Below are 12,085 nucleotides of genomic sequence, written 5' to 3' on the forward strand. Positions count from 1 at the left end.
CGCGTTCGTGCGGCCTCTCAGACAGCTGCGAGCCGCTAACGGTGCACAGAATGTCTGAAAGATAAATACCCTGTTCGTTCCCCTCAATGTTACTTCCTTAGCAAAGACGGCGTTTCCACGGGCTCTTTTCGGTTCATTTGCAGAGCAGTCGGAAGTCCCGCGGGAAAATCCACGCTGTTTCTCCTAACATGCGAGACCAACCTTCCGCAGAGGTGAGCAAAACAAAGCCCAGGTGACAAGGTGGAAGGCAGGCCCCAGCCGTGACCGGTGACAGCGGGGACAGGTGGGGATAGCCCCCGACACTGCCAAGATGAGGAACACGGCTGCTTGTCGGTGTGCAGCGTCACAGAGCGGGGCAGGGCTTGTCTCGGAGTTAAACCAAGCACTGAAGCAACAGTTAAGAGCTTCCTTTTCCATTCTCTTCGTTTTCAGCCTGTCTTACAACCTTATTGGGGAAGAAAATAATTATCAGGAGTGTTTTTCTTTTTCAGTTTCTTTACACCCTTGGGTTTTGTTCTACATTTTTCATACCCATTTGATTCTGACATCCCTTCTTTTCCTCTTAATCTGCAAGTATGAGCAATCTAAGACTCAGTAAGTAGGTTCAGAGCCTGCTAAAAAAAGAGGATGACCTTGGAGGCATTTGGGAGAGATTAAGTTATTTTTCTAAAATGGCACACATTTCCTTCAGCATGGGTGAAAGTAAAACCTTACATTCTCACTTCTTTTTCAGCTACACAAAGGAGTAAGCAAATATATGACCAGATGAAACTTGGCAAGCAAAATGTTTCTCAGATAAATTTTAGAATGTCTATGTATAAGCATATTGAGGATTCTTGAGCAGTTAACACTTGTTTCTATAGAGAAAGAAGTGCTTGACGTTTTGTTTTGTATAGTGTCTTCCATCCAACAATATTCTAAACCATCCCTGATTTCTGAATCTATTTTGCATTTTTAGAGCATGTATGTGGGAGATGTCAAGGGAATTGGGAGTCTCTTCTTGGCAGCTTTCTAGACACAGAAAACTCAGCTGTTTTTCTGTTCTTTAAAGATCTAGAAAGTAATTTTTTCCAGTAAAATTCTGGAATTACTTCAGAGGATAAAATGGTGTGTGCCTCAGAGGTCCAAGCAGGGCAGCATGAGGCCTTCTTCTCTCTGCTTCCTCCATTTGCCAGTAACCTCAGAATTTATGCCTATGAAATACCAGACCCACGCTGAAGGAGACTAGAAACCCAAAAGCACAAAAGCACATTTGAAACAATTCCCTTACCCACTCACCCACACGTGTGAGAGCAGGCTGAAATTTTGCCATTTAGAGGCATTGGCATAGACGCTGTCTTAGCAATTGTGCACGGAGGATTTGTAAAACCTCCTTTGAAAATGGAAACTCCTTTAAAAGTCTTTTTCCCAGGCGCAGAAAGCTGCCCTCCAATCCACTGTGACATGCAGGAAAACATCCAGAGACTCCCAAAATTATAGATATTAGCAGTTTAGACTCTTCAAGGTAAGTCTCTTCAAATTGTTTTGCTACATGAGCTCACTAAAGGAAACAAAAATGTTTCCTATTTGTAAGAACTTTTTGAATTCTGTCCTGAAAATTACATTTGAATTCAAACCCAGTAACAGGGAAATGAAGGCTCAGCAAAGAGAACAGAAAATGGCCCACTGGGTTGGATTGACAGGAACTGCCTGCACTGGTAGTTTGATAATCTCTATAATCATAATTCTGTACAATCATAACAAATGAAATTCCTTCATTGTCTCAAATTCTGCCTGGAAGTAGTTAGTATAATTTCTCTATCATTATTCTTATAAAAATGCCGTGATATTTCCCACAGGTCTTATCAAGGAAGTCAAAACACACAGTAGCTACAAATCTCTCTTTCAGCCTCCAGAGCTCTGAGCATTTGGATACCTTGACAAGCCCACACTGGAAAGGGCAGAGGAGAAAAAAAGAAAACAAATGACGCTTCAGTGAGTGAACTCCTAAAAAGTGTGGGGAGAATCACTGCTTATGCTAATAAACTTTTGAGGTATCTTGTGTTGAACTTGAGGATTTTGAGCAGAAATGCAAGACCTGTCTGGTCTCCTCCCATCTCAGTGACCAGTCCGTGATTTTTATAAATATCCCTGAAGGCAAGCCTTTGCACACAGGCAGAATTATTTTCTGTGTCACAATAGATGGGAATGCTGAAACAGACTGGATTTTTTGCACTGCCTGTGCTTTAATATATGTGCAGTTAATTAAATGCTGTGTGGAAGTCACAGAGGATTTTATTTTTGGTTTTTCCTGAGACCATGCCTTAGCAGTTGAGCCTTAGCACAGCTTTATAAAGCCACTCATTGAAGCCAAAGATTCACTGTCCTTGAGTTGCCCCGGGAAACAATGCAGAGGGAAAGCCCTGGGCATCTTAGAGAGCATTACCTTTTCTCGTTATTTCTGTTTATCAAATCAGTGAAGGGAAGGTGGGCTTTCAGTAATTTTAAGCCACTCTTCAACAACCAACCCGATTTAATCGCTACTCCAAGACATCTGGAAGTAACAATTTTTCTTTTTAGAATAATAAAATTATTAAGGTTGGAAAAGACCTCTAAGGTCATCAATCCAGCCTTTAAAAAAACCTATTTTTTTTGACAGAAGAATTTCTTAAGATGCATCACAATTTAAAAAAGACAATATATTGAGCCCTGTTTTTCTGTGCTTCATCTCCCTGTCACAGCCTTGCGGATTCTCCCTTGCTCCTCCTCCTAGGCCAGCGATCTATGTGTGAAAGTGTATTATTTAATTTCAATTACAATGTTAATTACAGAAGACAAGTGGTTACTGAATCTTGCACCGTAATTAATCAAACTGATATTTACTTACTCCGTTGTTCACACTGGATTAAGCTGGGTCTGGACAAGCAGGGCAAGGAAAGTGAGTGACAGGAGCATTATCATGGCACACTGTCTCCCATTGGGAAAGTTCATCTTCCTTCTGAAAGAGACGCCTTCAGGGATCATGGAATTTGAATTCCCTGTGAATTTGGTGTCATCTTAGCTTGACCAGCTCTGGAAGAACATATTAACCTCCTCTTGTGATTTTCAGAAAACCATTCTAATTTAGCAAGTAATTAAGGGTCACATGTAGGATAAAGAGCTAGATAAGCTTGGATTACGCACAGGAAGCTTTGTTTCCAAGGCTACCCGAGCAGAGGGGGTGTTAATGCTGAGGTCAGGCACTTAATGAACTGGGAATGGTTTCTGGCTGCAAAATGTATTCGAACCGGGGACGGCGAACTAACAACTGCATTACCATTTAATGATTTGATGAGAGAAAACAAATGCCTTACAGGGCTACTTATCGGGCAAATACTGAAGAAAAAGCTTACAGGCGGTGCCACCGTTCTGCTAAGCGAGGTCAGGAGAAGTCCAAAACAATGACGCTTGACAAGCCCGAAATACTTCAGTCAGCGCGGATGGATTTGGTGACTTCCCAGTGTGAAGGTGTCGCTGTGTGCGTCAGCTGCCGCTGCTGACACACTCAGCCCGTGCTGCGGGCTCTTTTCCTCCCCAGGTTAGTGCTGCCCGGAGGCTGCTGCCTGTGGAATCGCCCTGGGGGATTTAGCGCACTGGAAAGCGAGACAGCTCTTCCTAGAGCTCCGGACGCAATCCACTCCTGGGACTTTAGACTCTGGCAATTAATCCCTCGGGGCATTTGACAGGGCAAACCTCACACACAAATACCATACGCATGGATAAAGTGGCCAAACAGCTCATCTGTAGCAAAATAGATGGATTTAGTAAAACGGTAATGTTTTCAAAAATGATTCTTGCATTGTTTTGTTCTGTATGCCTAAGGAACAGTTGGGAATGAGATTGCTGTGCTTGAAGAATATTAGAGATACAGAAATTGGAGATGACCCATTAAGTACCTGCCACTTTCTCAGTTCACTTGGACCATGGCTCTGTGAGAGAAAGAATTGCACAGGCATTTTTCAAAGCTTTCTTTAAAACAAGCAGGCATTCTCTGCTTTTTGGGACAATCGGGATATTCTGTAAGGCTGGGGTGTTCTTGTGGCAGGAACACAGGCACCTCTAATTTTGTGCCATGCTTTTTCGAAATATGTGGATGTGTAAATCACGGCAATTTTAGAGGCCAGCAGATCTCTCTTTTTCTTCTGTGTAGCCTTGGAATAAAAGCAGGTGATTTTACATTAGGCCACCTGTTTGCACAGTAGAAATTGAAACACTCTGCTCTTTCAAACAGGAACTGTAGGACTTTCGGTTAAGGGTAACTGTATTGGAGGTGTGCTGGCAAAACCTGAGCCGCTTGCAATAGTAAAAAACAAACCAACACACAAAACCACCACCAACCAAAAAAACCCCAAACCAGGCTAACAAACAAACATCCAGAAGGGAATTTACCTTCTTTGCTCACAAGTAGCCAGAAGAAAAAAAAAAAAACCAACAAAAAAAGTAATAGCCTTAAATAAGTTAAAGGTTTGAACAGCGGCAAGAATTTATGCAAAACATTAGGGGATATTTTGCTTTTCTTCCAACTGCCAAATACCTGGCAAGAGGGCCAAAAAGGCTGTAGCCTCTCCACACAAGATTTTTGAGGATGCCATCACACGTTTTTTCGTTGATATTTTTTTGAGACACAATTTGATAATTATTCCTGGATCAAGGCTAAATCTTACAAATAATAGCTGGGCATCAATTAAAGGGCATCATGCCTTCCACAGCCCACTTCATAAAAAAGGCTATATTTCAAAAGGATGCATCAATTGGGTGCTAAATCCACTAAAGGAACTTGGCAAAATCAGATGCCTTAATCCAACTTTGGCCTATAGAAGCTTCAAGGTGGCAATTACTGGTTTGATAGCGACAGGAGTCAGGCCATCTGAGATGGAATCAAGATGCACCATCTTCACTTTCCTCTTCAGTGACAGACCCCCTTCTAATGTGTCCTTCTGTGGTGCTGGATGGCTCTTTTTTATTTGAATTTTATTAAAATGAACAATTGGGCCATTCATGTTTACCTCAAACAGGGATGAGCTCAACAGATTTAAAACCATCTAAACCTCTTTGAACATTAGGAGTTGTCAAATTTAGTCTCTTTAATAGAATGACCCAGAAGTGAGCCATAAAAACCATGTGAACATCCCTGCCTTTGAGCTTTGGCTTCTGGACTGCAGGCTCTGGATGAGCTGCCCATGTGATTCTCAGCACAGCTTCAAACACCCAATTTCTCACTGCTGCCTCTCTTCCGGTTGTGTGACAAGTCCCTGTCGCTTGTCAGATGTCTCCCCCAGACTCACCTCTGCTACACTTTTGTTATCTCCCTTGTTTTATTCCCCTTCCTACCTTTGCTGATTTCTTTCTCCAGCACATTTCTCCCTCTGCTGACTCTAGGTCTTCCCTCAGCTCTGCCCAAGTTTCCATGTCCTTGTTGGTTCTCTGAAGCCCTACATGTCCCATTCTCAGTGGGGAGGGCAATATAGGGCATGATCCCTAATGCATCTCTTGATTAACAAAGAACCAGATAATTATCCAGATAATTCCATTTGCAGTGCAAGATCATCGCTGCCACTTTTCTCTATTTCTGTATGTGAGCAGGAAGGAGTTCTCAGTGGGTTTGGTAACCAAAGGAATGGGTATGGGGAAGTCCCCTTCAGTTGAGTTTTACTGAGAAGAGCTCTTGGACACACCACGAAGAAACCCGTGGAACCCAGGGGAAAATAGACCCACTGACACACCCGCATCAAATTCTTTGCTGTCACCCCTTGTGTTTTTGGCCTCCAAATGAAATTTGTAAACCTATTAAACATTACCCCATGTGAATTCTTACCGAACTAACATTTCTAGAGTGACCAAAATTGAGGAAAAGCCATTTTCAGACTATGAGAGGACTTCCCAGCCTCTCCTCTGCTGCTTGCTTGCTTTCTCCAGCTTTACTGATGTCAGCAATTGATGGATACACTGCCATCTGCCACCTCTCCTGAAGGGATAGCTGCCAAATTCTCTCTGAGGTCAAAGATGAGGATTATTGGCCCCTGATGGTAGGAGCCACAGATGACATAGCCTGAAAATGCAATCAGGTCCCCACCAGAAACAAACAAAAGGTGCTCGACTCTAGCAAAGGCAAGGCTGATTACAGAGGTGATTTGGCACATGGCACTCCAGGAGCTTTGCAACCACTGAATTGCTCTCTGCATCTGCAGGAAAAAGCAGGGTTTACCAGTTTTGCATCTTTCTTGGCTGTTTTATAGCTGGATGGCTATGGGCACCCGTTTGGAGGAACTGGTTGTAACTTTGTTCTCTAGGAAATTTCTTTCTAACAGCCAGCAAGAGATCTCTCGTTTTCCTGACAACCAAAAGAAAATAAGTGACCATGCATTAAAGTGGAAAGAATCCAGTTTAGAATGTGAATAGAGCTACAAGGTACCAAGCATAAACACAAACACAAAGAACTCGCTGTTTGTATACTGATTGAGTTTCCTATACACGGGTAAAAAGAAAAAAAAAGAAGTGAGGAAAGGAGGAGCCCTGACACTTTATTGCTCATCTACATAAATAGATAATCAAAATTGTCACACTGAAAAGTTCATTGTCTTCTTGAGCTGACTGGAGGAGTCTCAGCTCCACTTTCCTCTTTTCATCCAATAGGAAACGGCTTAGCTGCTGGATTTTGAAGAATTTTGAGAGTTGATTGTTTGTCCTGAGCCCATGCCAGAGATTCCTAACCTGTCATCATAGGGCAGCCTCTTCCTGGAGGCCTAAAAGTGTTGCTTACTTGGACAAACAGCCTGAAAAAGCATCCTGTACCCACATGTGTGCCTAGATTGGATATAAAAAAAATTCAGAAACAACAGAGGATTGTGTTTAACACAGAGATTTGCAGTGTCACCTTCAAAAAGCTCACAGAATTATATCTGAGTCTTGTCAGGCAACACCAACAATACAGCAAGGCCTTTTTGTACTCTCCTTTGGCACTCAGAATACTCTCAGTAGCTGGGAACTACAGAATTGGTCTTGAAAACCAGGAGCTGGTATCAACTCACCTACAGAATACATGGAAAATACAGAGTATTTAATATCATGCTAATCCTTTTTTAGGAAATATATTTGCATATGGGAAAGGCAGGACCTCTGGCTCCAGCTGTAGTGACAACAGGTTTAATACTCTGATGGCAGAACTTTAAAATAAAAAAAAACAAGAAAAAAAAGAAAAAGAGAATGCCAAGGACGCTGGCCAAAGTGTGGGCATTCATTTAGTGCTGGAATTGTCCCTTTCTCTCCCAAAACTCAAGCCCTCATAGCTATTTCCTTCATGCAATCATTTCCCTTATCGGTTTAGTCTCGAGCAAAAGGAGTTGATTTGGGTTTTGAGGATGGTTGGTTTTGGTGGGGTGGTATTGGTTATGGGTTTTTTTGGTGTTTTTGTTTGGTGTGGTGTGTTTTTGGGGTTGTTTTTTTTTTTTTGTTTTTTGTTTTTTTTTTTTTTTGCTAAGCCCTCATTAACTCCACTCACGCTGTCTTACTCTGTTTGCCAGTGGTTAAGTAGTGCTTTTTTTAAAAAGCAACCAATTAGCACCTCATCAGCTTCAATTAGAGGAGACAAAAGCAGTGTAAAGATAACTCAATGAGAGGGGGTGGCACAACATCATGTAATCACTTAAGACAGCGGTGAGCATTCACTGTACTGGCTCTGCCGGACTAGGCCTATTCACCTTTTTTTGCTTCTTTCTGGACGCATTTAAGACTTTTTTTTTTTTTCCCCCTTTTTTTTTCCCTTTTTTTTTTTTTTTTTTTTTTTTTTTTTCTGGGAAGCCAGGCCTCCCAGGAGTCTCAGAGTCTGTCATTCAGGGCTACCTGTTTACAGCTCAGCGACCAGAAGGACCTAAACAATCCTATATTGTACGCTCAGTGCTTCCTTAAACTTAGGCCTCTACAAAGGCATGTTTTCAGAAGCTGGGCAGAATAAGTTAAAGGCTGGCTTTATACTCATTAAGTGTTCTGCTTGTACTGTCTTCTAATTACATGGCAGGGCAACAATGTCTTTTTTTTTTTTTTGTCAATGGCGTTCTTTGGAGCAGTTAATTTGGTGCCTGTGCTAAATGCCCCCAAACATTAATTAGTGTGGAAGGAACCCTAATTTCCTCGGCAGCTTTCCTCTCCATTTACTTCCCTTGTTTTCACATAGGCTTGGATGAGCCTCTATAATGAAATTACCTCATTAATGCCTTTATTCTTTCAAAGTAATTCATTCAAGATCTACCATTTAGTTTTAATTTGATGCTGTCAAAAGCAAAAGGTGCATTCATGTCTTTGATTAGTGCATTTTTTTCCTCTCTAAAGAGTGGACAGATTTAAATTATTAAGATGGCAAGTAGTGAGTTATAATTGGATACAAGCAGCACTTCAGTGAATATTAAATGCTTTCAAAGCCTGACCTATCTGCTCTGCTGACTATTAACTGTGTCCAGTGAGTTCTTCTGTGGGGTTTGAATTAACGGCGCATTAGCTACTGTGAAGCAAATGAAGTTTAATTTTGTTTATAAAAAACGTTGCAGTTGCATTTATCAACATGACATTTCCTTGTAGCAGAGCTCAGTGTGCCCCATTATCCTACCCTGACCTCATTGCTTGGTTAGTCCAGCTCACACGGGAGCTCATCCTGTGCTCAGCCTTGCAAAGTCTGGACACCTACCTGGTTATGGCTTGGAGGATAAGACCTGGGAAACTCTAAATATTGTCACCTTAGCTGCATTTAACTACCTTGATAATTTGCTTACAGAGTAGAGGGGCACAAAGTGTATTTATGAATAATGGGGAATGCACAGGCATGGACTGAGCAGGGAGGATTTAACACCAAATCGTTGATCTTTTAATGTCTCTATCCTTCCTCCTTTCATTCACAGCTCACATCAGAAACTACCTGAGATGCATTAGAGAAACACAGATGGCAGAAGACTTCTGCAACCTGCTTGGTATGTGCAATTTAGGACTAATTACTTTGACTTTATTGAGTGGGTGCAGTGCTCCTAGTAGTCAAAGATCAGCCACATAATTGGGCCAGGACCTCTGCAGGGCCATGTGCTCCCAGGGCCTTTCAGTTTGGAATATCTCCAAGGATGGACATCCCTCAACCTCTCTGGGTGCCTGTTGCTGTAGTTACCCGACTCCAGATGTTTTCCTTCAGTAATTGGCAGGGAAATATTACATACTCAATGCAAGCATCAACTGTAATAGGATAACTCGAATTTATAATATTTTATTGATAACATCTATCATAACTTTATATTGTATTTATTAAAATATCTGATTTGTGTAGTGCATATTACATAGGATATGTGTAATAGATAGATATCATATGTCTATTATGACTGCAATCACAAGGCACACACAGAGCTGTGCTGTTTGTATTTAGAATCTTTCCCACCTCTGCTGTAAAAGCATCTTGGGTTTGAATTAATTTCTCCACCCAGCAAGAGCAGGAGCAAACCTTTGTATTTATTTGTTCCACAGTGGAGCAAGGTCAGGGGAGTTTTGAAGTAATCACTGACTGCATGGCTTTCACCATAAGCTGTGTCTCACTGCCCTCTCATGGCTAGATTATCCATGGATATCCCACTCTCATCTTCCTTAGGCTCTTGCACCAATGTTCTGGCCAGCATCATCTCTCTGAATTCCTGCTCCTCTGGGCACAGCCAAACACCACAACTCCATCATCCCGAAGGAACTCCAGCGTTTGCCTCTTCACCCTCGCCCTTTTCCAGTAGACACGGGTAGGAGCGGGCTGTCAGAAATGTCATTCTCCAGGCAGTTAGTCCCAGCAGATGGGAAAAGAGTTCCCGGCAACATGAACACAACCGCACCTCCCACCTGGCTGAGCCCGCAGCCCATGCAGCGCGCACCGAGAGCTGCGGGGAGCTGGAATTCTCCCTGGGGGGAACCCTGCCCTGCCCGCAGCCCATGCCCACAGCCCCGGCCCCGTGGCTCTCGCCTCCTCCTGCTTCCTGCTGGCTGCCCCGGCTCCGGGCAGCTCCCTGACTGTGCCAAGGGCAGGTGACGGTGCCAGTGGGACACACCAATGCCCAGGAACCTCAGGTTGCTTGCAGGGAACAACCAGCCAAGCAGGGATGCTTTTCCACTGAAAGGGGACAACCAGGGACAAGAACTAAAGAGGCTGGGGTGGCACAGCCCCCAAACCTGCCCAGTCTCCAGCTGCTACATGCTTCTGTGGCCACACAGGACCCAAATCCACACCCAGAACAGCCTGGAGGGGGATCCAGCTGCTCATCTCCAGCCATGGCCAGGCCTCCAGTGCCAGTGCCTATCGTCCCCGTCTCCGTCTCCTCTCTGTCCTGAACTAGCGGCCCCGAGCCATGCTGACAAATTAAATACCCATTAACATGTATTGCCAATATCAGATTTCTCTGCCCATCCAGGCACACCAGTTAGGTGTATCACTTTCTCCTACCCTCCCAACAGAGACCTCCTCATTCCACATCCCAGTTCAGGGAACACCACCTTAGTCCTGGGCTGGGAAAGGAAACACAACAAGCATTCAAAACAATATCCCTGCCTTGAGGCTGTCAAGGCCTGGGAGAAAACGCTTCCCACCACCCTTTTGGCCTTTTCGCAGTCCAAGTAACTGAGGAAATGCACATTCAACCCCAGAGCAGACAGGCTGGAATGTTGTCTGCACACCAAACACCACAGCCCCAAGCACCAGCTCTGGATTGCACTTCACAGCCTCAGTCAATGCCACATGGGAAAACCAGGTGACTTTTCCTTCACTGAGAGACAAAAACAACAGCAAGGGCTGTCCCAGCTGACCTGGCCCTCGTGGACAGCTGCATCACTGAACAAGATAATCCACCATATCTCACTCTGCTGTGGGAAAATACTGCAAGCCTGGGGTCTCTGGTTTAAAAGCTACTTTTAGGCCAGCAAAAAGGTGTCTGGCTGGGACAATTCACTGAATTTACTGGTGGATCCCAAAATCTGTTTCCAGGTGCATAAAAACCCAAAGGAAAAGCTGAGCACATAGGAGTTCAAGGTACTTTGGGCACAGGTTCCCTGAACTGCAGCAAAATGGTCCCAAGTCCGCACTTAAGCTACACTCCCTGCACCTTGTGTTTGCCAGACCAGTCACCCTTCCCGAGAAGGCCAGGGAGAAGGCAGGGGACCAGGGAGCCATTCTGGGAGTGAGCAGTGATGGGTTCTGTGGCACAGGCAATAGAAAGGGCTCTCTGGCAATAAAAGTTAGTTTAAAAAAAAAGCATAAAATGTGGTTTTTTTCCTTCACTGTTATATTCATTGGTGGTATATGGTGTGGTGTTTTATTTCTTGGTATTATTAACTCTGTGTAAATAGTTTTTTGAGTGAAGCTAACTTTCTGGATGGGTTGGTTTGTATTTGAGGTAGGATTAATTTCAGTAGATTTCTTTACTAGACTTCTGATAGGTATTACTGGGATTTTGGTTTTGTTTACATAGAGATTTGGTAGGGCCAACATAGAGATTTGGTAGGGCCAGCTCGGCTGCTGGAGTTTTGGGTGTTAAATTATTAAATGGCTTTTATTAAAATACAGAATAATTATACAAGTTAACATCAAATTACCCAATTCCCCAATTTATCTAGCTGTGCTACCTAAACACAAAGTTTTATGTCTTACCAGTTTTCTGTTCTTCTGCTCCAAGTAGTTGCTGCAAAAAAGAAAGCACTGTTATTTTTCTGAAGAGCTTTCTTCTATAACAAGCCCTATGCTCCCCTCAAATTTGAGTCAGAGGAACTAAACAGCTGCAGCTGCTCCGAGGGCTTTTATACCCGGTGGGATTTGCCCCCTCCCTTTTCCTGGGTGCCACGGGAATGAGAGGCGGGCACCATCAGGGGTATATTAACCCCAGCCTTTGCTCAGGGCCTTCATTCCCCCTCTGGGATGTGCTAGGATCAGAGCTCTTATTTCATTTCAGGGAAGAGACTCTTTCACCTTATCTCAGCTTGTTTTCAGCAGGTGTTTCTGGGCATGAAAGCAACAGAGGCTTTGAAGATCCTGTGAAGAAAATGGCATGGAATACAGGGAGTATTTAAG

General features: G+C 43.4%; 1 long non-coding RNA gene across 1 annotated transcript; it reads left to right on the forward strand.

Annotated features, from left to right (window-relative positions):
* Positions 1–1,758: 1,758 nt before the first annotated feature.
* Positions 1,759–3,809, forward strand: LOC129047027 (uncharacterized). The gene is made up of 2 exons (XR_008508973.1): positions 1,759–1,974; positions 3,335–3,809. It is a non-coding gene; the product is annotated as an uncharacterized LOC129047027 (long non-coding RNA).
* Positions 3,810–12,085: the final 8,276 nt, after the last annotated feature.

Source organism: Molothrus ater, chromosome Z (assembly GCF_012460135.2).
Source record: "Molothrus ater isolate BHLD 08-10-18 breed brown headed cowbird chromosome Z, BPBGC_Mater_1.1, whole genome shotgun sequence".
In the NCBI taxonomy this organism is placed as follows: Eukaryota; Metazoa; Chordata; class Aves; order Passeriformes; family Icteridae; genus Molothrus; species Molothrus ater.